A 27,562-nucleotide genomic window follows, 5' to 3' on the forward strand; every position below is an offset into this window, starting at 1 on the left:
CGAAACAATGGTCTCTTGCCTCTTCGGCAGGTCCAGACTTTTCCCCGGACTCCCTCCTGGCTAGCTGTGGCGCACTAACCCCCTGCAGGCTGTGTTCACGCCGCCAACCCCAGTCCTCTCCCTGCGCTCCGACCGAAGCCGGAGCCTCAGCTCCCAGCCCCCGCCCGCCCCGGCGGGTGAGCAGACAAGCCTCTCGGGCTGGCGAGTACTGGTCGGCACCGATCCTCTGTGTGGGCATCTCTCCGTTTTGCCCTCCGCACCCCTGTTGCTGCACTCTCCTCCCTGGCTCCGAAGCTTTCCCCCTGCGCCACCCGCAGTCTCCACCCGCGAAGGGGCTTCCTAGTGTGTGTAAACCTTTCCTCCTTCACAGCTCCCTCCCACTGGTGCAGGTCCCGTCCCTATCCTTCTGTCTCTGTTTTTTCTTTTTTCTTTGGCCCTACCCAGGTACGTGGGGAGTTTCTTGCCTTTTGGGAGGTCTGAGGTCTTCTGCCAGCGTTCAGTAGGTGTTCTGTAGGAGTTGCTTCACATGGAGATGTATTTCTGATGTATTTGTGGGGAGTAAGGTCATCACGTCTTACTCTTCCACCATCTTGTAGCTCCTCCAAAGTTGTCCTTTTTAAAGATTGGGATGTTGTTTTCCCATCCCAGACTGGAGATTAACCCGATTGTAAGGAAGAGTGGCAATGTATGGAATTCCACAGACCTTAAACTGCATCTCCTTCTGTTTCTATCTATCTGCTTTATGTGATGTGACTTCCTGGCTCCACAAGTAAGAACAGGCACATTGAAGAGGCTCAAATCCCATCTGCCCACAAGTCCAGAGATAAAAAAAAAAAAAAAAAAAAAAAAAAAAAAACAGAAGGGAAGGAGGAAGCAGAGGGAATCACCAAGGATTTGAAGAATGATGAGAGTGATTGTGTTTTCCAGTTTGTACCCATGTCATCCATGATTCCAAGATACACAGGCATTCTGGAAAAAAATCTAAATTTTCTGTCTCAGTAAGTAATTATTTAACAAAAATAGAATCTGGAGCTCTGTGATGTCAAGTAACTTGTCAAAGAAAATATACCAAATCTGTGGCAGAATCATGTTCCTACAAATCCAGAGTATCAACTTCAATCAGTGTAAACAAAAAATTATTTTAAAAAATTAGTATTAAAGAATTTGTCTTTTTATTTCCTTATCATTGCAAAGCTTTTATCAATGCTTTGGACATTTTTTTTTACTGTGTATATATATATATATATATATATATGCATGCACATGTGTGTGGTGTGTACTGTGTATGTGTGTGTTTGAGAGAGAAAGCAAGAGAGAGAGAGAGACTTTCTAACCATGTGACTATGTAATATAATTGAAAGGACATTACTTGAGAATCTGAAGATCTAGAGCTACACCTTACTAGATTTACCATTTTAGTAATTACTTGGACTACTCTTATCTTCATACTCCTTTTTGGGTGGAGATGACAAGGTAGGTGGATTTAATTTTTTTTAAGTTATGTACATTCCATCTTATTACCTTATAACATTGTTGTAACTATTAATAATTCTTAATATTTTGAGAGACAGTTAACGTACATGATTATTTTATATAGACCAGAGGCTGAACCAATGGCAAATGGTGATTTTGGTCTACACTCTAACAGCTCAGAGTGTAGCCTGTGGATTTTGATACCATCAGTGGTTTCCTAGTGATGTAGCTTCTCAAACCCCACGTCTGGTCTACTGAATTACAATATGTTCATGTTGACAAGATTCTTGAGTAGTTAGTATGCAGGAGAAAGGAGGCACCTGTGTATACCACATGGATGCCCTAAATGAACCCCTAGAAGTGTGTGCCGAGCCCTGTTGGTGTGCTCATAGAAGTGCTCTTCCTGGCTAGCAGGCCTATTGCACTCATATGCTCTCAGAGAGGTCTTGGAAGCAGAAAATATCTAAGAACCAGAACTCAGTTGCTTTTTAATTGCATGAAGATTTTCAGAGTAATGGAGAAATCTTAATTTTGTTCAATATTTAATGGGGATTGTTGTCACATAAAAGCAACAAAAGAAGGAGGAGAAAGAGAGAAAGGGATGAAGAAGGATGGGGAAGAAGAGGAGGAAGAGGTAGAGGAGGAAAAGAAAGGAGAAAAGGAAAAGGGGGAGAAGGAGGAGAAGAGAAGAAAGAAATGGGGAAGAGGAAAAAGAAGTGGAAGAGCCCAGATAGTCTACCCGCAGCCCTTGAACAAATGGTGAATGTGATGGAATTTAGTTGAAAGGACGCAGGAATGGGAAGCTAAAGGCCCAGCTTAGAATCTTGCCGCTAAGCAAAAATCTCTGTATGACCTTGGAAAAGTCACCTCAATATCCTGGAACTCAATCTCTGCTTCTGCAAGATAAAGATGTTTAACTATGTCATTTCTAAGATCCCTTTCACCTTTAGGATTATGTACATGCTTTCTACCCTCACTAAGCTGTCAGCCAAGACTCTAGTCCAGAATCCAAGGTTTGTCTCCTTCCCACTGCTAGAACAGAGATGGAAAGACAGACTGTTCCCCCAGAATTTGATCATGGATTTGGAGTGACTATATTTTAACTACAGATAGATATCAGAATATGTTTTTTTGAGGTGGGGGGGGAATAGAAAGTTAAAACTAGAAGGAGAAATAGTTAAAATCTTCTGAATTAAGAAAAAATGGAGAAAGGTTGTAGTTTTACTTATCTAATTGTGGCAGGAAAGAACGATCAAATTTCTCCCTGAGGTGTTGTTAGGTTTGGGACAAGGAGACAAAAAAAAGTTTACCAAAGCAAATGTCCATCGACAGAGGAATGGATAAAGATGTGGTACATATATACAATGGAATATTACTCAGCCATATAAAAGAATGAAATAAGGCCATTTGCAACAACATGGATGGACTTAGAGTTGTCATACTGAGTGAAGTAAGTCAGACAAAGAAAGAGAAATATCGTATGATATCTCATATGCGGAATCTAAAAGGAAATGATACAAATGAACATATTTGCAAAACAGAAATAGACTCACAGACCTAGAGAATGAACTTATGGTTACTGGGGGGGAAGGGTGGAGGGAAGGGATAGTTAGGGAGTTTGGGATTGACATGTACACACTGCTATATTTAAAAAGTATAACCAACAAGGACGTACTATATAGCACAGGGAACTCTGCTCAATGTTATGTGGCATCCTGGAGGGGGAGGGGAGTCTGGGGGAGAATGGATACATGTATATGTATGGCTGAGTCGCTTTGCTGTGCACCTGAAACTGTCACAACATTGTTAATCAGCTATACTACAATGTAAAATAAAAAGTTAAAAAAAAAAGCATATTCCAAGGAACACTAGTTCAACAGAAAACCAACAGGTGTTTGGTGAAATGTCTACCCTTAAATTTCCAGAGAATGGGGTTGAAACCATTTAAACAACTTTTCTTTTTCTGCAGGATTTCTCAGAAACTTAGCTATGTTTATACGCAACATAATTTGTTAAAAGATACAGAAGATGCACCTGTTTGTAACCAGCTTTCAGCATGAGCACCTTTTAATTTGTCAGCATTGTCATGCCCAAGCAGAACTTATCTGGGGAAATGCTATATGACTTTTGGGAAGTCACTTCTCACTTAGTGTCATTTTCTCCTTCTGCACAAATGAGGGGGTTGGATTAGAAATCTCTAATGTTCCTGGACTTCAGTGGTTGCGCACTGTGGTGCAGTGGTTAAGAATCCACCTGCCAATGCAGGGGGCACGGGTTCGAGCCGTGGTCTGGGAAGATGCCGCGGAGCAACTAAGCCTGTGTGCCACAACTACTGAGCCTGCACTCTAGAACCTCCGAGCCACAACCACTGAAGCCTGAGCACCTAGAGCCCATGCTCCGCAACAAGTGAAGCCACCACAATGAGAAGCCTGTGCACAGCAACGAAGAGTAGCTCCCACTCGCCGCAACTAGAGAAAGCCTGCGCACAGCAACGAAGACCCAATGCAGCCATAAATAATAAATAAATAAAATTAAAAAAAAATACATATAAAAAAAGAAATCTCTAATGTTCTTTCTAGGTATAAAATGGTATAGTTAATTAACACCTAAAAAATATCATTAGCTGAATTTGAGACAATAATTAGTCAATGCAAGATACAGAACAGGATACTACATGTGCCAATTTGTAGGGGTACAGATGATCAGTGCTAGGAAAGGTCAGGCAGACTAGATTTCAGTGTAGGCCGAAGCTGTTAGAACAGACTGGACCAGTAGGCAAGGGAGAAGAGAGAAGGGTATTTTAAGGGATTATCACTTTGAATTGAAGTGTGGGAAAAAGGAAGATTTTAGTTATCAGAATATTCTGGGTCGCCAGAGACAGAACCCATGGGAATGTGCTTCAGTAGAAAGGGGAACTGAGCAGAATGACAAAGGACATGCCATATGATTAGGGCAAGTGTAGAGTGCTGATGACCTCGGGAACGATGAGAATCAGGAACCAAGTCACCGCCAGAATGTTTGGTCTGTTTTCTCTGTGTATCTTCTTTATACCGTCTCTGCATATCCCTTCCACTACTCAGCAGGAAACACGGCTAGCAGCAGCTTCCGAGCCTCACATTCCTTGTTTCACTACCAGAAAAGGACTGGCTCTCTTCCTTTATTTCCAAGTCAGATTCTCCTAGGGAATGCCTCCGACTGGTCTACTGGGCTCAGGTAACTGGACTAATTATCTGTGGCCAGAGGAGCAGGGTCACCTAACATAGACATGACAGCTGATGCCTCTGATTTTCACACATGAGAAAAATCACTGTAAACTGGGAAGTGATACTAACAATCTACATTAAAACATCAAACAGATGGCCAAAACTTTGCCTAAGATATGTCCAGGCAGCTGCTGGTGTGGATAAAGTAGGAGAGATCAGTTGAGTGCAGATCTTGAAGGATGTTTAATGCTCAGATAAAAGGGTCTTACTTGATCTATTTATTATTATTATTTTTATTTTGCCCAGTGGTTTTGAAAGTCAGGCCAGTGTCAGGCTGCAGACATGAAAATTACTTGCGGGAGAGGGGTTTTGCTTACTATAATACTGATTCCTGTGCCCTGCAGTTCAATAGATTGGGTTGGAACATGGAAATCTATACTTATTAAAAATCCCGTAGGTAACACTGATGATCAGCCAGTTTTAGGAGTCACTAATCAATCTGGTATAACTTTACTGTGAACTTATTAAGTATACTATTTTTTTTATTTGCTAGTTTCTGAGAGATAGAATTTGCTAGTTTTTGAGACACATATTCACAAAACATTTACCTTTCCTTAAGAAATTTAGCTATTAGGGAATATATAGCTTATAAATAAATAGCCATAAATGACCAAAAATCATTTGAGAGCTTAGAGGGAGTGTTAGAACTGGAGGTGGTATGGAGTTAGCAAAGACTTGGTTGAGGAGACAATGTCTGAGTAAAGTCAATGATGGATTTATTTAGAATATTCAGAGGAGGAAGTTGATTCCAGGTGAATATAAGAACATAAAAGCAAAATACCTGAAGGAGGAAAATCTGGAGCAGGATTTCTTAATCTGGCACCCAAAGAGACCAGAAATATTTCTTTATTTTTAGTAATATCTAATGGAAATTTAGTAAGTCCTTCAATTTGACTACAAACAACACTGGATTTAGTAATACCTGTAAACATGTCACCATTAGAAATTAGGTATTTTTATATTTGATTAAGATTTTAGCAGATATTTTGTACTCCCATTTTTTTTTGCTCATCACTAATTCAAAATTATAGTAGCCATAGATCTATTAATAGCTCTTCTTATTTAATGAGTTAATAATAAAGTTTAATGAGTTAAAATCAATTTTTATCTTGCTTTATTTTATTTTATTAAAGTATAATTCAGTTCAGTAAACAAATACAGTTTATATTAGTTTACTGAAGTGTACAACACAGTGATTCGATGGCTATGTACATTATGAAATGATCACCACTGTAAGTCTAGTTACTATCCATCACAATGCAAAGTTAATACAATACTATTGACTGTATTCCCCATGCTGTTAGTTATATCCTTAAGACCTACTCACTTCATAATTAGAAGTCTGTACCTCCTGATCTCCCCAGCCATTTCAAGCCCCCCACCCAACATCACTCTGGAAACTTCTAGTCTGTTCTCTGTATCTATATGTCTGGTATGGATTTGTTTTAGCTGTTTGTTTATTTTGTTTTTCAGATTCCACACATAAGTGAGACCATACGGTATTTGTTTATCTCTGACTTATTTCAATTAGCATAATACCCTCAAGGTCCATCCATGTTGTCACAAATGGCAAGATTTCATTCCTTTTTATGACTAATATCCCATTGTGTGTGTGTGTGTGTGTGTGTGTGCACGCACGCAACTCATTTTCTTTATGTATTCATCTATCAGTGGACACTTGGGCTGCTCCCATATCTTGGTTATTGTAAATAACTCTGTAATGAACATAGAGGTGCATATATATTTTCATATTAACGTTTTCATTTTCTTTGAAAAAATATCAGAAGTGGAATTGCTGGATTGTATGGTAGTTCTATTTTCCATTTTTTGAGTCACCTCCATACTGTTTTCCATAGTGGCTACACCAATTTACAGTCCCCCCCCCAACAGTGCACAAAGGTTCCTGTTTTTCTACATCCTTGCCAAGACATTGTTTCTTTCTTTTTCTTTTTTTTTGATAATAGTTATTCCGACAGGTATGAGGTGATATCTTATTGTGGTTTTGATTTGCACTTCCCTGATGATTAGTGATGTTGGCATCTTTTCATGTGCCTATTGGCCATCTGTATATTTAAAACCAAAATTTTAAGTATTTTATAACTTTTAATATAATTCATTTTCTTTGTAATTTTATAAGTTTTATTTCATGCATTTAAAAAGATTATTCCTAGAAAGTGTTCTGGTTAGCTTCTGTTGGGTAACAAATCATCCTGAAATTTATCAACTCAAAATAACCACTGTATTTTCTCATGATTTTGTGGATCAAGAATTTGAGAAGGGTCCAGGTAAGTGGTTGTCATATGTGATCTCTTATGTCATTGTAGTTCAATCATTGGCTAGGGTTGCAGTCACCAAAGGCTCAACAGTGCTAGACATCTGAAATAGCTGGGAGTTCAGATGGGGTTGTCTATCCATCAATCTCACCTTGTAACAAGGGCTTCTCACATCATAATAGCTGAGTTCTGAGAGGTAGCATCTCTAAAGGTAGTATTCAAGAGGAGAGTGTTCCAAGAGATCAAGGCAAAAGAAACAAGACTTTCTGACTTGCTTCACATGTCATGCAGCGTCACCTCCGCTCCTTTCTCTTGGTTAATGTGAACCAGTAAGGCCAGCCTAATTTCTAGGAAAGGCAAAATATTTCCCTGGTTTTGTTGGAAGAAAAATCAAAGATTGTGGCCATCTTTAATCTGCTACTGAAGGATTCCATAGGCTTTACTAGACTGTCAAAGATGTTTGTGGCATAAAAATCATTAAGAACACCTGCTCTAGAATATGTGCTTAAGTAAAGAGTGCAATCAATAAAAAAGATGAGTGTTCCTAATTAATATTAACTTTGGAGGGTATCCAAGGTAGCCAGTAGCCAGAAGCCAATCTATACTGAGCCATTACATATAGAGTTTCCAAGCTGTATTGCTCCACTAATGGTTAGAAGAAAGAAAGAATGAAAAAAGGAAAGAAAGAGGAAAGAAAGAAAGAAAGAAAGGAAGGAAGGAAGGAAGGAATGAATGAAGGAAGGAAGGAAGGAAGGAAGAAGGAAGGAAGGAAGGAAGGAAGGAAGGAAGAAAGAAAGAAAAACATTCTACTTAACCTTGATGGGTCAAAAAATGACAGAACTGAGCTTTGCCCCCCAACCAGAAGAGCAAGCAAACAGTTTCGTAACGGTGAAAGCATCTTGCTTATGGGGAGATAAGACTTGTCTTTCTCTGTTGAATATAATTAGAGGAGATGAGAAAGGAATGTGAAGAGGCCCTGTATCTCTTCTCAAACATGCTGCAGTGATGGATCAAAGAGATGGGAACTGACACTTTCCATCTCCGGGACACCCAGAGTAGATATACAGTCAATAAGACAGCCTGCTCATTGATGTGCAAGGCCTCTTCCCCTATCAGAGGAAGAAAGATGAAACCTGACAAAACTCCCCTCACTAATTCCTCACCTCTTTCCACCACTGTTGGAGGTGGAAGAAGCCTTTGGGTGGAAATACTTGAAGTCTGTGTCCACAGAATCTTTAGGTGGGATTTTTATCTAAGTCTTTAGCCAAGGGCTTTATCATATCCATCTACAGCATGTGATACAGATGGCTAGGGGAATTGTTAACATGGGAGAGAAGCAGAACTCCTTAGGTTAGGAGACTTGCAGTCACAAGAATCTGATGTATCTTAATTTTTATTTAGGAGATGTCTCCTTAGTGGATCACTGTCTACCAGGGTTCGGGGGAACACATAGCTCAGGATTCTTGCATGTGCTCTCGGGATATTGAGTATTGTAGGGTCTCCAATTATAACTGCAAACCCCTTAAAGGCAAAGATAATTCCACATGCCTAGTATCTATCAGGGGCTGGTAGATAGTAGGCTTTAAATGAGCGATCAATAAATGAATAAATTATGGTTGAATGAAACTATAACCTAGGCTCCTAAAGAATAAAGTATAAGCTAGTTAGCTGATCTCTGAGTCCCTGTATTATCTGGCCTCTAACTAGTTCTCCAGTCCAGTCACTTATTATTCCTCCATCCTCTCTTGCTCACCAAACTAAAAAAACACAAAAAAAAGTATATGTCTTAACATCTTTGCCCATGTTGCTCCAGCTCCCACAAAGTAGAAAAGGCTCATTTCCATTAGGTGGTTGGAGAAATCTCTCTGTGAGAAGGCAATACTGGAGCAGAGATGCAAAGGACAAGATGAAGCCAGCCACATGAAGACCTGTAAGTGGGGGTGGGGTGCAAAACCCAGATCCAAAGGAAAGAAAGTATAAAGGCAATGAATCCGGAGTAATCTTGAAGGTTCTTTTCTTTTCAACAGAAAGACAGCTGTGTAGCAGAAGGATAGTGAATGAAGGGGCAGAGCAATACAAGATGAGGTCATGGATGAGAGTGTAAGGTAGGGGCCAGCTCACTTAGAACCTTGAAGGTCCATGTCAGGAGCTTGGACTGTGTGGAAGTGGAATAAGGAGTCATTCAACTGTATTAAGCAGAATGGGCATGATCCAATTGTCTTTGAAGAAGAGAACCCCTTGCCGGAAGACAAGTGTGGATGCAGGTAACCCAGTTAGAAGGAGATCTCAGCAGTGAAATAGTGGTTCAGATTAGGGTGATAGCAGTGAAGAGCTACAGAAGTAGAGACATTTAGTACATATGTTGGAATCAGAGCCAACACGATTGTCTGATGGGCTGAAGGAATAAAATTTAAATGACCAATTAATGAGAAAGGTGTTTACATTTACTGGTAAAGAAAAAGACATTCAGATAAATAAAACAACACTGAAATGGCATTTTTTTTCTCGTATCAAATTGGCAAGTGCTTTTAAAAAAATGGTAAAATCCTGAAACTGCATGAGCTTTGAAAACCAACCTAATTGCCCAACAATCCAGGATCAGTTAAATAAATTACAGGGCATGCATATGTTTAAATGCCCCATGGCCATTAAAAATGATTCTGTGGAAGAATACTTAATGACACGGAAAATGTTCACGGAAAGTTTTATCTGTTCAACAACCAGCTGTCAGGGTCCATGCTTCTTGTTAAGTACTAAATGGATTTGTATTGAAGGGATATGTTAATATCTTTAAAATTTGCTGTAGAATTTCCCTAAAGGAGGGAATACATTTTTAAAGAAATATGCCTGGCAAATTTCTTGGGGTGACAGTAAGACTGTGAAGACATGCACCATCAAGATGCAAGGTTAACAGAAGAGGTGAGTAAATTCCTCTGCAGTAGAAATAGAAATGCTCGGAAAGGTAAGCACCTTGGGCCAGTGGCCTTCGGTGTGGAGTTTGAAAAAAGATGGCTATATCACTTTTGGTCTGCAGCAATTCAGGATGAACCAGACTCCCCAAGTTCAGGATAGCAAGGCAAGTCATAAATTTAATGAGGGTATACGAATAGTCATGAGAACAAAGCTCTCCCCTCGCTCCATCCTCCTTAGAATTTGCAGAAAACCTGACGAGGCCTTTCAATTTCCATAGTATATAGCAGGGTGTTTTGAACAACTTTTCAAAAGGCAAAGAGATCTCATCTCAACTGTGAAAAAAATAGTATCCCAGGTTATAAAATTTAACTATTTTCTAAGGATAAAGACTTAGAATGTAACCGGCACAGAAGGAAAGGTCTTTAAAGAATATGTGATCCAATCTTATGGTTAGTAAGATAGAAACTGAAGTTCTCATAAAGGTAAAAGGCAGAAAGTTCCAATAGATGTGTGTCCACAGGTTAATTCTAAGTGTGAAAGGTATTAGAGCTGGCTCCAAATACAAATTAAAGCTGATTTCAAAGTGAAATGGAGTGTCTGCCACTCAGTGCTGTGATGCGTCATTGCTAACAGACAGTATAGAACTTATTACTCACTCCCCATGTATAGATGACTTTTGCAAACTCATGGAAAGAGCCACAGAATTTGTTTTCAATTTGCTGTCATTAGTCTCTGTATTGCCTGTGGTTCAAGGCAGTCCTTAAACAGAAAGCCCATGGCTCAGCTAATATTTCATCTTGGAGATACCAGCACATACAGCTATCCTGCCATCACTGAAAGATTATCAATGCTGGCTGTCATTTCTACTTAGCATGTTTGAGGAAGGTGGCCAGGTGTGAGGAATCATTCTGGACCAGCCCTGCACTGGAAGGCAAAGGCATGGCTCAGTCATTTCTGAATCTGGTGAATCTGTACAAAGCCCTCAAAGTCATAGGTCTTTGTTTCTTCATCTGAAAACGGGGACCATGAACTCCTTCACATTGTGAGTATTTATTTGATAAGCAATGGAAGAGCAAAAGATCCTTGTGAACTTTAAATACCTATTCAAATATAAGGAAAGAAGAATGTTCTTAAACCTAGAGGGCTTTGTCTTTCAAACACCTGGTCTTTGCCATGAAAACTCCATCCCCACACGCCTGTTGCTCCTCTCTGCAACTCTAACTCTCTTCATTCTGCATTTCCACATATAATAAGGTCTATCTCTCCATGTCTTCCTCCCCTGGGTCTATCATATTCCACTCATCCCTTAATCTTCTAAGTGGAAAGTTTTGAGTGCCTTCTGATTTCCCAAGCCATGTTATTGGAACATCTTGAAATTAACATTTCCCAACTTGTGTCATAGTTATGTATCATAGGAATAGCTGTCAGCCACTGTGCTGAGTTTGACATTCATTTTCTCATTTAACCCTCAACCACCTTAGAAGGCAGATATCACATGCTTTATCTTACTAAGGCAGTAGTTCTATGAATATAGGGTAGGTGTAAAACTCATTTTTATACCTTCAACATGGCCAAAATAGGACTCAATAAATGTTATTATTATTAGAATTATTATTACTATTGTTCTATAAGTCATTAATTACTAGTATATAATTATCTAATAATTTAATATCACTATTACCATTATTCCTATTTATTAAGTTTTATATCATTAAAATATCAGATGCTATGCTAGTATTTTTCATGCATTTCTATCACAGTTAGGCATGATTATCCCCTTTTTATACATGAGGAACCTGGGACTCAGAGAGGGAAAGCTGCTTTTATAGTGAATAATGACAGAATCAGGATTTAGATCCAATTCTGTCTGACTTCAGAATCAGTGCTTTCAATAGCCACCCTTCACTGTCCCTTTTGGCAGTATCTGGGTAGAATACTGGACCATCTTTATCTGATGAAATGATCTTGGTCAAAGTTTAGGATACGGTTTTCTCCACTACACAGATTGATGTTTGCCTCGTGACATCCCCAAATCATGTTTGCTCTTTGCACTCCTCAAGGTGATTCCCAGACCACCACCATCTCCATACGTCCTGTCTGATGGTTACCATTGAAGAAGAAATGCAAAAAAACAAATGTATTCCTTCTGTTAGAGAAAAGATCACAGTAGATCAAAATTCTTATCCATCTGCCAATAGCCCCATCTCTGGCACAATATCAAGTACACCTACAAATAAAGCAATCCATGGATATCTTGGTTGTCCAGAGAAATGGCTCTACTCCTGATCACTGGCTTTGAAGAGGATGGTCAGTGCAGCAGAGCACATGCATTGGTCAGCCTTCCTGGTTCTAACATTGACTACAAACAAAAGTGCTGCCCAGCATCAGCCAGACCGACACACTCTCACTGCCATTAAACACCCTATGGGAGAAAAAGAAGCTGATGTACCTTTCGGAGGAGCCCAGACACCCTGGTGTGGAAAACAGCTCTCGTTGTTGCAGAAACCAGGAAAATGTTTCACCAAGAATACAGGGCAGCTAATGAAAAAGAAAACCAGGCATAGTATTAAGTTATTTGGGAGAAATAATTTTCTGAGCCTCATACTGGTATAGGTGGTATAAAATAAAGTTACTTAAGAGTAGTGATTCCTTTTCATGTCCAAGGTCTTGTAAAATATGCTGGTCAAAATTCTTCATTTCGTATAGATAACAGGGATAACTTTTTGCAGCAGCTAACAAGAGACCGAACCATAGACCTGCTCACTTAGTCATTATTCATTGACTCATTGAATCATTAATGCATGTATTTTTTCATCATACCACTCGTTTCTAAAGAAAATCGAGGCAGCTTACAACATCCTACACTTAATAAAATCGGATTTCAAAAGTAAACAAATACAAGAGTCAGTAAATACAGGATATAGGTCCAGAAAATACAAGACTTGCTAAGTTCTTGACCAGGAAAAATGGAGCTGGCATACTAGAATCAACTGGGAAGTAATTTTCTAAAGATGCATGTTCCTCTGTCAAGGAAAGAACATTCCTTGGCTGAGAATTTTAACAGAATAATTGAGGGAAAGAATAATTTAGACACTTCAGAATGATTCTAATCTTTGTCTCCATGAAGAGCAGTTAGCTAAGGTAAGGGTACTGAAATAATACACAGTGCCTAGTTTTGAGCTTCCTAGAGGTAATGGTAAAAAGGGAAACTCAATATATGATATATAATAATGAGAATTTTAAATTTTCATTTATGCTGCTTTAAATTTGGAAAGAAATTGATCACCCAAGCATTTATCTAAGCATCTAAAGGACGTTCATAAGTAGTAAAACAGAGTCGGAGAGGAAGAGACCTTTCTTCTCAAAAAATGATCATTTTTCTATAAAATTTGAATACCATTATCACAGCCAATAAAAATTTTAAAATTCTAATTATCATCAAATGTCACATCTATATTCAGATTAAATCATTGTCCCCCCAAATTATACAGCTGGTGTACTCAATATTATATACGGAATCGTATCAGTACCATGCTTAAGGCTGAATTCATAATCTTCAGGATTTCAGAAACACCAGGGCTTTGGGAAACAGGAGTGATTCTCCTGGGTGGAAATCTCCAAACTTGATAAAGATGACAGGATTTATTATATCTTTTCTAAGGTAAGTTGCAGAAAGATTTATGGGAAATATAATCTTGGCTCTTTTTTTCTTAAAAAAACGTAAGTAATACAATTTTTGTTCTTTTTATAACTGAGGTAAATTTTACATAAAATGAACAAATGTATAATTCAATGAGTTTTGACAAAAATATACTCTTTTCTTACTACCACCCCAAAAGTTCTCTCATACTCATTTGGAGTCATCTCCACTCAATACATACAACTGACTTCTATTACCATAGAAAAGTTTGCCTATTTTTAACTTCATAACATATGGCATCATACAGCATGCATTCTTTGGCATCTGGCTTTCTCTTTTTTTAATTTAAGATAATGCTATTTATATTTTTTTCACTTTTTTTTTTGCTTGCATTGATTGTTTTCTTTGTTTTATTGCTGCACACTATTCCATTGTGTGAATAAATCACAATTTGTTTGTGATTCCTGTTGATAGGCATTTGGGTTGTCATTTGCTCTAATGAATGAATCTTCTATGAATATTGTTATATGGTTTTGTAGGTGTACAATTTCATTTATCTTCGTTAAATGCCAAGGAAGGAATGAAACCACTAGGTAAGTGTGTACTTAAATTTGTAAGGAACTGCCATTTTCCCAAGTGGTTAAAACCATTTTACACTCCACCCATGAGGAGTCCAGTAATACCACATTGCTATTTACATTTCATAGTGCCAGTCATTTTGACTTTAGCCATTTTAGTGGATATATAGGGTGTCTTAGTGATGTGGTTGAAAATATTTTCACTTCATTTTTAATGAGAAAGTCCTGTACCCATTTTACTGAGTTATTTATATCTTATTATTGTGCTAAAGGAATTCTTTATATATTCTGGATATAAGTCTTTTAAAGTAAACATTTTCTCCCAGTTTGTGGCTTGCACTTTCATTTTTTTAAATCATTTCTTTTAAGAACCAAGGGGTTTTTAATTTAATGAAATTTGATGTATTTTTTTACATCTTTATTGGAGTATAATTGCTTTACAATGGTGTGTTGGTTTCTGCTTTATAACAAAGTGAATCAGTTATACATATACATATGTTCCCATATCTCTTCCCTCTTGCGTCTCCCTCCCTCCCACCCTCCCTATCCCACCCCTCTAGGTGGTCACAAAACACCGAGCTGATCTCCCTGTGCTATGCGGCTGCTTCCCACTAGCTATCTACCTTACGTTTGGTAGTGTATATATGTCCATGCCTCTCTCTCACTTTGTCACAGCTTACCCTTCCCACTCTCCATATCCTTAAGTCCATTCTCTAGTAGGTCTCTTTATTCCTGTCTTACCTCAGGTTCTTCATGACATTTTGTTTTCTTAAATTCCATATATATGTGTTAGCATATGGTATTTGTCTATCTCTTTCTGACTTACTTCACTCTGTATGACAGACTCTAGGTCCATCCACCTCATTACAAATAACTCAATTTCGTTTCTTTTTATGGCTGAGTAATATTCCATTGTATATATGTGCCACATCTTCTTTATCCATTCATCCGATGATGGACACTGTTCTAGCTTTTATACCTATATTTATGATTTATCTCAAAATAATATTTGTATGTGGTATGAGGTAGGAGGCAAGGCTCATTTTTCTTCCAGATTAACATACTACTGTTCCAGTACCATTTTTGAAGAAACCATGTATTCCTACTGAATTACCTAAGTGACCTTGATGCTTAGTCTTTCTAAAATATCAATTGACCAGATATGTACATATTTAAGTCTAGACTCTCCCCTCTGTTTTATCAATTTATTTATCTATTCCTAATAAAACAGCATCTTGACTACTGTAGATTTACAGTAAAACTTAAAATCAGTGACTATAAGTCCTCCAAATCTGTTCTTTAAGATAGATAGATTGGCTATTCTACATTGTCTTCCTAAATTTTAGGCGCTGGGATCAAGAAGTTCCAACTTTTTTTATTTTTTCAGAGCCAAGTACAATTTAATAGAGAAAAATAAAATAAATATTATATTTCTTGTACCCAAACACAGTGAAGGAAATTCCTGCCTCTTTAGAAAATGAACAGGATGAATCTTATCATGATTCAAATCGTAGTACAACTCTCCTTGGTTACTTTTACTGAAAGCTTTACACCCACTGCTCTATCTATTCCATCTGAGCCAATCTGCCTTTGATCCTCTTTCTCCTACAGACTTTCACTCATGTTGGTGATCAGCAAACTACCCTACATACTCAACTTCTTCTTGGAATAGCTCCTCCACTTTCCCATTTGATTGAAATCTGATTACCTCTTGAGAACAAAGCATCCCTGGGTAGGCTTTCTGTTACAAGCTGTTCTTGTCTTAAGTCTCATGTTGTGGTGGGTGGGTTGTCCTCCCTGTTTCTCATTGCCATGTCCACCCCATTGCACCTTCACCCTCTTACAAACCCCCTATTCTGTTAGGCTATGCCATCTAACTATTTTTTTTCTTTCTTTCTTTTTTTTTTTTGCCACACTGCATGGCTTGCAGGATCTTAGTTCCCCGACCAGGGATGGAACCCTGGCAGTGAGAGCACAGAATCCTAACCACTGGACCACCAGGGAATTCCTGTCTTTCTAAATTTTAGAATGATCTTGTCAATTTCTACTATGAACAGCTACTGGAAATGGGACTTGTATGGCATTAAATCTATAGATCTGTTTAAGGAGAATGGATGTCTTAAGAGTATTAAATCTTTAATGATCATGGTATATCTCTTCATTCATTAGATTGCTCATAATTTCTCTCTCATGTGTTTTGATTTTCAATGTGGAGGTTTTCCACAGTTCCCATTACATTTATTGCAAACTATTTTATATTTTGATGCTAATTATAAGTAATATTGTTGGTGGGAATGTAAATTGATATAGCCACTATGGAAAACAGTATGGAGGCTCCTTAAAAAACTAAAAATAGAACTACCATATGACCCAGCAATCCCACTACTGGGCATATACCCTGAGAAAACCATCATTCAAAAAGAGTCGTGTACCACAATGTTCATTGCAGCACTATCTACAATAGCCAGGTCATGGAAGCAACCTAAGGGTCCACTGACAGATGAATGGATAAAGAAGATGTGGCACATATATACAATGGAATATTACTCAGCCATAAAAAGAAACGAAATTGAGTTATTTGCAGTGAGGTGGATGGACCTAGAGTCTGTCATACAGAGTGAAGTAAGTCAGAAAGAGAAAAACAAATACTGTATGCTAACACATATATATGGAATCTAAAAAAAAAAAAAGAAAAAAAAAGGTTCTGAAGAACCTAGGGGCAGGACAGGAATAAAGACACACATGTAGAGAATGGACTTGAGGACACGAGGAGTGGGAAAGGTAAGCTGGGATGAAGTTAGAGAGTGGCATGGACATATATACACTACCAAATGTAAAATAGATAGCTAGTGGGAAGCAGCCACGTAGCACAGGGAGATCAGCTTGGTGCTCTGTGACCACCTAGAGGGGTGGGATAGGGAGAGTGGGAGAGAGACGCAAGAGGGAGGGGATATGGGGATATATGTATGTGTATAGCTAATTCACTTTGTTATAAAGCAGAAACTAACACACCACTGTAAAGCAATTATACTCCAATAAAGATATTAATAAATAAATAAAATTCACTTCCCCAGTTATTCGTTGCTAATATTTAGAAATGTATTCTTTTTTTTTTTTTTTTTTTTTTTTTTTTTTGCGGTATGTGGGCCTCTCACTGTTGTGGCCTCTCCCGTTTCGGAGCATAGGCTCCGGATGCGCAGGCTCACTGGCCATGGCTCACGGGCCCAGCTGCTCCGCGGCATGTGGGATCTTCCCAGACCCACATCTTCCCGGACGGCACGAACCCGTGTCCCCTGCATCGGCAGGCGGACTCTCAACCACTGCGCCACCAGGGAAGCCCAAGAAATGTATTCTTTTGTATATTGAACTTGCACCCTGCAAAACTGCCTAACTCACATATTAGTTCTGGGAGCTTATTTATAAATTCCTTAAAATATTCTACATTAATATCATATCCTTAGTGAGCAAAAATACTTTTATTATTTAAACATTTCTCTTTTTAACTGGTATTAAAAACTATAAATGCCCCTTTAAGGACTGCATTAGTTATATCCCTAAATTGTTGATATGTTGTGTTTTTCCTAACATTTAGTTGAAAATAATTTCTATTTGCTTTGTGTTTTCCTCTTTAATATATAAAGAAATGAGTTGCTACTTTGAAAATATTTGGAACGTTTTCTAGATGTCTTACTGTTTTTTAATTTATGATCTAAAACTATTGTGGTCAGGAAACACACTCTGTACTACTTCAGCCCTTTGAAATCCAGATACTCATTTTATGGCTCAGCATTGAGTCTATCATTGAGCACTGAGACTCTTCCAGTGCACTTGAGAAACATATACATCCTGCAGTTATTGGATTAGTGCCGCTTGTTTAAATGTCAATTATGTCAGAATCATTCATATGTAGTTCAAATCATCTCTAGTATTTACTGAAATTTGTCTGATTTTCCTATTAATTACTTAAAGAAAAATATTGAAATCTCCAACTATGACTAAGTTTTAGGGTATTTCTCCTGTACTTCTGCCAAATTTTTCTTCATGCATATTGAATCTGTTATTAGTTGCTTTCATGTTTAGGATGAATTAACACCTAACATTGTAAAGTGATCTACTTTATCTCTGGTAGTACTTTTTATCTTGAATTTTATTTTGTTCCGATATTAACATAGCCACACCAGTTTCCATAAGCATATATTTGCATCATTTAAATCCATTTGTTTTCCACCTGTCTCAGTTTTCATGGGTTGAATGTTTCTGTCATTAACAGCCTAGAGTCATCTCCAGTCTAGCAACTGCTGCTTTTTGCTTGGAGTGTTTAGTTCCATTATATTTAATATAAAATTAAATTACTATACACATGTTTATTTATTTTTTATGTCCTTTTTTTAAATTTTTATTTTATATTGGAGTAGAGTTGATTAACAATGTTGTATTACTTTCAGGTATACAATAAAGTGATTCAGTTATACATATACCTGTATCTATTCTTTTTCAAATTATTTTCACATTTAGATTATTACAGGGAGTATTGAGCAGAGCTCCCTGTGCTATACAGTAGGTCCTTGTTGGTTATCAGTGTGTACATGTCAATCCCAAACTCCCAATCTTCCCCTCCCCCACACCCTTCCCCCTGTTAACTGTAAGTTTGTTCTTGAAGTCTGTAGGTCTGTTTCTGTTTTGTAAATAAGTTCATTTGAATCATTTTTTTAAAGATTCCACATATAAATGATATCATATGATATTTGTCTTTCTCTGACTTACTTCACTTAGTATGACAATCTCCAGGTCCATCCATGTTCCTGCAAATGGCATTCTTTCATTCTTTTTTATGGCTGAGTAATATTCCAGTGTATACAGGTACCACATCTTCTATATCAATTCTTCTGTCAATGGACATTTAGGTTGCCTCTATGTCTTAGCTATTGTAAACAGTGCTACAATGAACATTGGAGTGCATGTATCCTTTTGAACCATGTTTTTCTCTGGATATATGCCCAGGAGTGGGATTGCTAGATCATATGGTAGTTCTATTTTCAGTTTCTTAAGGCACCTCCATGCTGTTCTCCATAGTGGCTGTACCAATTTACATTCCCACCAGCTGTGTAGGAGGGTTCCCTTTTCTCCACACCCTCGCCAGCATTTATTGTTTGTAGACTTTTTGATGATGGCCATTCTGACTGGTATGAGATGATATCTCATTGTAGTTTTATTTGCATTTTTCTAATAATTAGCAATGTTGAGCATCTTTTCATGTGCCTCTTGGCCATCTGACTATATATACATGTTTAGATCTACCACCTTTCTGTTTATATTCTCTAGCACCCTCTTTTTGTTTTTCCTATCTTCCTACATATCCCATAAGTTTTTAAGTGTGCGAGTCAGTGGCCTCAAGTGCTTTCACACTGCTGTGCAACCTTCACCACCATCCATTTCCAGAATTTGTTTCATCTTTTCAAACTAAAACTCTGTATGTGTATGTATGTGTATATATATATCTTTTGTTGATTTTTTTGGTATTATAATATGTATTTTCACGTTTCACAGTTTAACTTGAATTAATTATATGTGACTTCACATATAATAACCTTGTAGCAGTATAATTTCATTTATGACTTCCATTCATTTGTTATTATTGTCATACATTATTTTCACTTTAATGAATTGACTTTAAAAGAAATTAACACTTTTATATTGACTCATATATTTATTATTTCTGGTTCTCTTCAATTTTCCCTATAGCTCCAAATTACCATATTGCATTATATCCCTTAAGTCTGAAGAATTTCAGGTCTTCTTGTAGTGTTTCTCTGCTACAAAAATTTTTTTGTTCTTGTTTATCTGAAGATGTCTTTATTTTGTCTTCACTTTTGAAATATATTATTATATGTATGAAATGCTAGACTGACAATGTTTTATTTTTTTCTCTCAGAATTTTTAAGGTGTCAATTCATTCCCTTTTAAACTCATTTTTGTATGATAAACTGCCAGCCTAAATTGTTATTATTATTCTCTTGTATATAATGTCCTGGTTTTTTTTCTGGCTTTTAAGATTTTTTTCCTTTCTTTGAGAGCCAAATCCTATGCAATTTCTTCCTGCTTTTGACCACTTTCTAGTGTCTCAAAATCATTGTTTTCTAGTTTTCATCACTGTTATCACCTGGACATTTGGTCTTATACAAGGTACTCTATCATTACTAGAAAACAGGATCCAAGTTTGTCTGTTCCTAATATTTACCACTTATTTGTATTTCTGGTAAGCTTCATTCTTTTCCGTGGACTCATGCTTTTGTCGTATCATTTTCATTCTGACTAAAAACATCTTTAATATTTCTTTTAAAGCAGTTGAGCTAGAATGCTCTCAGCTTTCCTTGTTTGTAAATGTAGTTCACCTTTATTTTCAAAGATGTCTTCACTGGGTATTGAATTTTCAGTCGACAAAACTATTTTCTTTCAGCACTTCAGAGACGTGGTTTCATTATGGTCTGGATCGCAAATCTTTAGACAAGTTGGTGGACATTCTTATGTTCATTCCTCTCAATGTAATGTGTCTTTTTCTCTGGTTGAACTTAAGAATTTTACCTTCATCATTGGCTTTTAGGAATTTGATTGTGATGTGCTTTGGTGTGGTTTTCTTTGTGTTTAAACTTCTTAAGTTTTTTCATCTTCTTGGATATGTCTGTTTATAGTTAAAAAAATTTTTTTTAAACCTTCAGCCATTATTTCTTCAAATAATTTTTCTGTACCTTTCTCTATTCTCATTTTAAGATTTGTATGTTAGACAGTTTGATATGGTCCAACAGGTCACTTTGTCACTGTGCAACAAAATGTGTGTCATTTTGTTTTCTTTTGTTTTCCTCTCTGTGCTTAAGTTTGATAGTATCTATTCCTTGAATTCAAGTTCTTTCATCTTTTTTTTCCTCTCCCCACTCCCATGGTATTTAATATATTACTAATTCCAACAGGGAATTTTTTTTTTTGTTTTAGTATTCATGGTGCTTTATTATTCATCTCTAGAATTCCCATTTGTTTCTTTGTCTATATCTTGCATTTCCCTCAATATCATACCCATGTTGTCTGGGAAGTTACAGAGCACACAGAATGGATTTATAAGAGCTATTGTCAAATCCTGGTATGGAAATTTAATCATTTCACTAATTTCTGGGTTTGTTCCTATTTACTTATCTTCCTTCAGCTTTTGTGTCACATTTTCTTGCTTCTTGAGATGACAGAAAATTTTCAATGGATTTGGACATGGTGAACTTTACATCATAAAGTGATGGATTTTATAGGGTTCTTTTAAAGAGTGTTGGACTTTATCACTTGTGGAATAGATTGATCTTCAAGTGAGTCATTTTTTAAAAAAGAATTTTGAATTTGCGGATGGAGTAATTCTAGGGCTAGTTATTATCCATTAATATTAATCCAGACAGATAATATATTTTTAATATTGTTAATATATTATCTGTCTGGATTATCCACTAAAAGCACACATGTTCAGTACGTTTTCTTCATTCTGGCTGACTAGAACTTGAATATCTCCCATCGTTTTGTCAACTCTGGAACCTTTTCAACTTACAGCACCCATTCATTCTTTAGGCTTTTGGAGTGTTACATTTTGCAGGCATGTCTTACTATCCACAAGAGACTAAATGATGCCTCTATGTAAATATTTTTTTTCTTCCAAATGAAAAACATGGCTCTAGCACCATATATTGAATGACACTTTTCTTTTTTCTTTCTTTCTTTCTTTCTTTTTTTTTTTTTTTAACCACTGATATAAATACTTTTGGTATTTCCTAAGCCATGGTACACATCAGGGTCTGATTTTGTAATTTTTATATTCCATCTCTTTCTATGTTCTAATACTAAAAGCACATCATTTTACATACTATAGCTCTGAAATATTTTTAATATCCATGAGATGTAATTCCTTTCTAATTCTTCTTTTTAAAAATAACATAATCAGTATTGCATAATTAATCTTCCAGATGAATTTTAGAATAGTTCTAAGGTCTTCACCTATTTCCTTTGGAATCTATAGTAGAAATCCTTGTTTCTAAAATTTAAGAAAGACTTGACAGCTTTAAAACATTAAAATATTTTTCCATTAAAATTTTTTTATCTGTTAGGTTTTTTTTTTTTTTTTTTTCTGTATGCAGGCCTCTCACTGTTGTGGCCTCTCCCATTGCGGAGCACAGGCTCCAGACACGCAGGCTCAGCGGCCTTGGCTCATGGGCCCAGCCACTCCACGGCATGTGGGATCTTCCCGGACCGGGGCACGAACCCGTGTCCCCTGCATCAGCAGGCAGACTCTCAACCACTGCGCCACCAGGGAAGCCCTATCTTTTAGGTTTTTTGTTTTTCCTCTGGCTCTTAATATTATTTTAGAGTATCTGCTTTTTTCTTGTTATATTTATTCTTATATCTTTCAGTGCTCATATGTGCCAATCACAATTATAAATGTGTTCCTTTCTTCAATTTTATTTTCTCTTTATTACTTTTATATATGAATGATTGATTCATATGTAAATTTAAATGTATATAGTTTATTAATATAGTTTACTGATATATTACCATTTATTAATTTTGGAATAAATTAATGAATGAATCTAAATTAAATAATAAGAGAATTATCTTAAGCTCTATTGAAGAAATTGAATGATGATCTACCCAAATAACAACATATTTTCATGCCTCTCATGACAACATTTCTTGTTAGCATGCTTTTTAAAACAGAATACTTTTACATTACTTACCCCATTTGATCTTTAATTTTTTTGGAGATATGAAATCTGAGATTCATAAAAGTGACAGAACTTACTCAGGAGCCCACAGTGACAAAAGGCTGAACTTGGATTCATATCAAGTTCTCCTAAGCCCAGACTCAGTGCCCATTCTCACATACATACTCCACTATTCCTCATCAGATGTCTGACTCCTTTGAAGATTTATCCCAGAAATATCCAACTAGAAATTGGAATAATGCATTTGAGCTCTCTTTGAGATTATGCCAATGATTTTTTTCATATGTGGAGCAAAGACAGTCTTGAAAGTGCTAGCTGAGTTGATATTCAGCCCCTAGAGAGAAAAAAAGAAGGATCTGGGATTATAGTGAGATGGAGTATGACAGACCCACATAAACTGGTAGAGATAAGATGCATCTCATGTGTCCAAGTGTATTGAAGGACCTGTCACTCACATGTTGGTTTCTGAGGTAGAGGTAAGTTAATTCAAGTTAATATGCAAAAATGTTTCTAATAACAACCTGTCAAGAGTGTAGGGGGACATATCAGGAGAGAGAAATGAGAAGAGAAAAGGAATACTAGAAAAGAAATGAGAAATCAGCCAAGGGAACAGAACAATTCTCCACTATAATCATAAGAGAGGTGACTAGCATTACTTTCTCACTAGCAATTCATCTTAGAGTTAATAATGTTCTGTATTTGAGAAGTTGAACTATAAAACCACATATAAGTGGGTTCAGATCCTGCGTAAACTACTTAGCGTTTCTAAAAGCATCAGTTTCTTTTTCTTTAAGGTGGAAAGAATGATGTCTAGTTGAAAGGCTGTAGGGAATTCTCTGCTGGCTCAGTGGTTAAGAATCCACCTGCCAATGCAGGGGACACAGGTGCAATCCCTGGTCTGGGAAGATGCCACATGCCACAGAGCAACTAAGCCTGCAGCCACAACTACTGAGCCCACGAGCTGCAACTACTGAAGCCCGCGCGCTCTAGGGCTGGTGTGCCGCAACTACTGAGCCCATGTGCTTCAACTACTGAAGCCCGCACGCCTACAGCTCATGCTCTGCAACAAGAGAAGCCACTGCAATGAGAAGCCCGTGCACCGCAATGAAGAGTAGGCCCCGCTCACCACAACTAGAGAAAGCCCACACTCAGCAACAAACATCCAACGCAGCCAAAAAAAATTTTTTTTAATTAAAAAAAAATTAATTGAGGGGCTGTGAGGATTACCTGAGATTATACACACATTTGAAACATGTATAAAAATACTACTATATGCTCTTTAAGGGAGTGGAGTAGTAGATGTTATCTATATAATTTATCTATGATGAGTAAGTACTAAATTATTTTATAAAAAAGATATGATGGCCTTAAACTTAAATGGATAGACAATATAACAATAAATGATAATGACCAAGAGTATATGAGGACTCCATTCATTCATTCAACAAATGTTTTTCAGTTACCTATTCTGTGCTCTTCACTTTTAAAGTTATGTAGAAAAAAAAACATTAAATATTTGACACAAATAACTAATAATCTTAAAAGTATAACACTTGAATTGAGTTTGAATGAAGTGGAAGTTAAGCTTATGTACAAGAAGGCTCAGGAGCAAGTGGTTAGCTTCAAATAATTCAAGGAAGGATAGTGCTGTTTTTGGAATGTCCCATAGGCATACAAGCCTATGAATTTTAATTCAAATTTTTTTTTAAGTTAGAGCTGTCCAAAGATGAAATAACAATAATACTAGTATATGACTAGAATGACTACATGCCAAGATCTCTGCTGGGTAAGAGGCTGGCATTATATCATTTGATCCTCAAAATAACCCTGTGAGATAGGCATTATTTTTCTCACTAAAACCAGGGAGGAAACTGAGATTCAGAGATGCTATGTAGCTTTCTCAGTGACACAGAGCTAATTATCACAGAGCCAGCATTCACAGTTATCTTAACTTAACTTATCAAGCTCTTAATTTCCAATTTACGCATTCTCATTTGGAAAGATGAGCAACATGTCACTCAGGTTTTGGAGTATAGTTTTCAAAGACCTCTTGACCACCTAGGATGGCGTGGATGACTGAAAATGAGGAAAGAAAATAGGTATTAAGGCTCCTTCCAAGCCTAAAATCTAAAGATGTTATGCCTTAAAACACATAACTTAGTATCATTTAATGCTATATGAACTTAGGAAAGCAATTTTACCTTCCTGAGACTAATCATTCATCTGCAAAATGGGAATAATATTGGTACCTGACTCTAGGATTGTTTAAAGAAGTACATGGGCAATGATTATTAAGTATTCATATGTATTTAATGATTGGCTTGTGCTGGAGGGAGCTCTGACTCACCGTGAATACCAGGTGTTTGAACACAATGAACACTCAGGAAATGCTAGTTTGTTACATGTTTACGATTAGAAAATTCATGTCATAAGTACAGCAAAGTAAAAAATAAATCTATTAAAATGTGTAGGAAAAGGTTTACAGCAAGGAACCCAGAGCCATGTTTTCATGGTCTCCATAAATATAAAATGATTGTGTTTGAATGCATACCATCAACGGGGGAAAAATCTCATTAGAATTATTAATCGTTGCAGGATTTGAACCAGGACTAACAGACAGGAGAAAGACTAATGCAGTGATGTCATAAATTGATCAATTATGTTATCTGGAAAGTATATATGAAGCAACCATTTCACTCACAAGTATATGGTCATTTGACTTTTTCAAAATATGGCACACTGCAATTCAATTTAGGGAATGTGGTCTTTCAAAAAAGTGGTAGGTGGGGGCTTCCCTGGTGGCGCAGTGGTTGAGGGTCTGCCTGCCGATGCAGGGGACACAGGTTCGTGCCCTGGTCTGGGAGGATCCCACATGCCGCGGAGTGGCTGGGCCCGTGAGCCATGGCTGCTGGGCCTGCCGTGTCCATAGCCTGTGCTCTGCAGCGGGAGAGGCCACAGCAGTGAGAGGCCTGCGTACAGCAAAAAAAAAAAGTGGTAGGTGGGACTTCCCTGGTGGCACAGCGGTTAAGAATCCACCTGCCAATGCAGGGGACACTGGTTCAATCCCTGGTCTGGGAAGATCCCACATGCCGTGGAGCAACTAAGCCCGCGAGCCACAACTACTGAGCGCATGTGCCACAACTACTGAAGCCCGCATGCCTAGTGCCCGTGCTCTGCAACAAGAGAAGCCACCACAATGAGACGCATGTGCAACGTGACAGAGTACCCACACTCGCCGCAATTAGAGAAAGCCTGCACACAGCAACAAAGACCCAACGCAGCCAGAAATAAAATAAATACATTTTTTAAAAAGGGGTAGGTGAGCAATTAGATATCTATAGAGAAATAAATGAACCTTGACCTCTACCTCTATTAGGTACAAAATTAATTTGACATAAATCCTAGGCCTAAATGTGAAAGGCATAAGATTCTAGAAAAAGATGTAGGATATTTTTAAAATCAATATTGAGTGGGCAAAAATGTCCTAAATAGGACTCAAGAATGACTGACCATAAAAGAAAAATATTTTCAAGATTAAAAATATCTGTTTATCAAACAACATCCTTAAGCAAGTAAAAAGACAAGTCACAGACTAGAAGTAAATATCTGCAATACATATATCTAACAAAGGATTCATACCTGTTATGTAACAGACTCCTACAAATCAAGAATAAAGCTAAAAATCCAATTAAAAAAATAAACAAATGATGCGAAAAAGCACTACACAAAACAAGATATATGAAAGCCCATAAACATGCAAAGGGATTTATGATCATTAGCTAACAGGAAAGTGCAAATCAATCCACAATGAGATAGCTCTTTACCATCAGAAAGATACCTCTTATCAGGGGTAGTGACTAATGTTTTTAAAAATGGGCAATATGAAGTGTGGGTTAGGATGAGAAACAACTAGAACTCCCATATTGCTGGCGGGAGTGTAAATGGTAAACTGCTTCGGAAAACTGACGGCAGTTTCTACTAAAGTTAAACACAAATGTCCCTTATACCTAAGTACTTCCACTCCGGTATATACCCTACAGAAATGAGTGCAGGTGTCCACACAAGATTGTGCAAAAATGTTTGTAGGTTTATTCATAACAAACAAAATCTTTAAAAAACCCAAATGCCCTTTAACAGCACAACGAATAAATGAACTTGATAATTCATATAAGTATATGAATTGTCATATACTTATATGAAGAAATATATAGGGAAAGCAATAAAACAAACTGTTGGTAACAGAGATAAAACCCAGAAACATGTTGAGTGAAAGAAGACAGACAAAAGAATAGCACACATAATGTAGATTTCATGTGACTTTAGAAAAGAAATCAAATTGAAGACAAATAATTTATTTACAATTAAGTTAGAAGTTAAAATACTGGCTACCTCTTATGGTAGGCAGAACAAGGGCTCTCCAACAATATTCACATGCTAATCCCAGAACCTGTGAATGTGTCAGGTTACATGGCAATGGAGAGTTAAAGTTGCTGATGGAATTATGGTCAATAATCAACTGATCTTAAAATAAGGAGATTACCCTGGATTATCCAGATAGGCCCGATGTAACCACAAAGGTCCCTATAAATGGAAGAGAGAGGCAGAAGAGATTCAGAGAAAGAGCTGTGACAATGGAGACACTGCCAGAGAGATGAGATGTAGCTGGCTTTAAGAT

This window comes from Grampus griseus (assembly GCF_964374135.1).
Source record: "Grampus griseus genome assembly, chromosome: 6".
Classification (NCBI taxonomy): domain Eukaryota; kingdom Metazoa; phylum Chordata; class Mammalia; order Artiodactyla; family Delphinidae; genus Grampus; species Grampus griseus.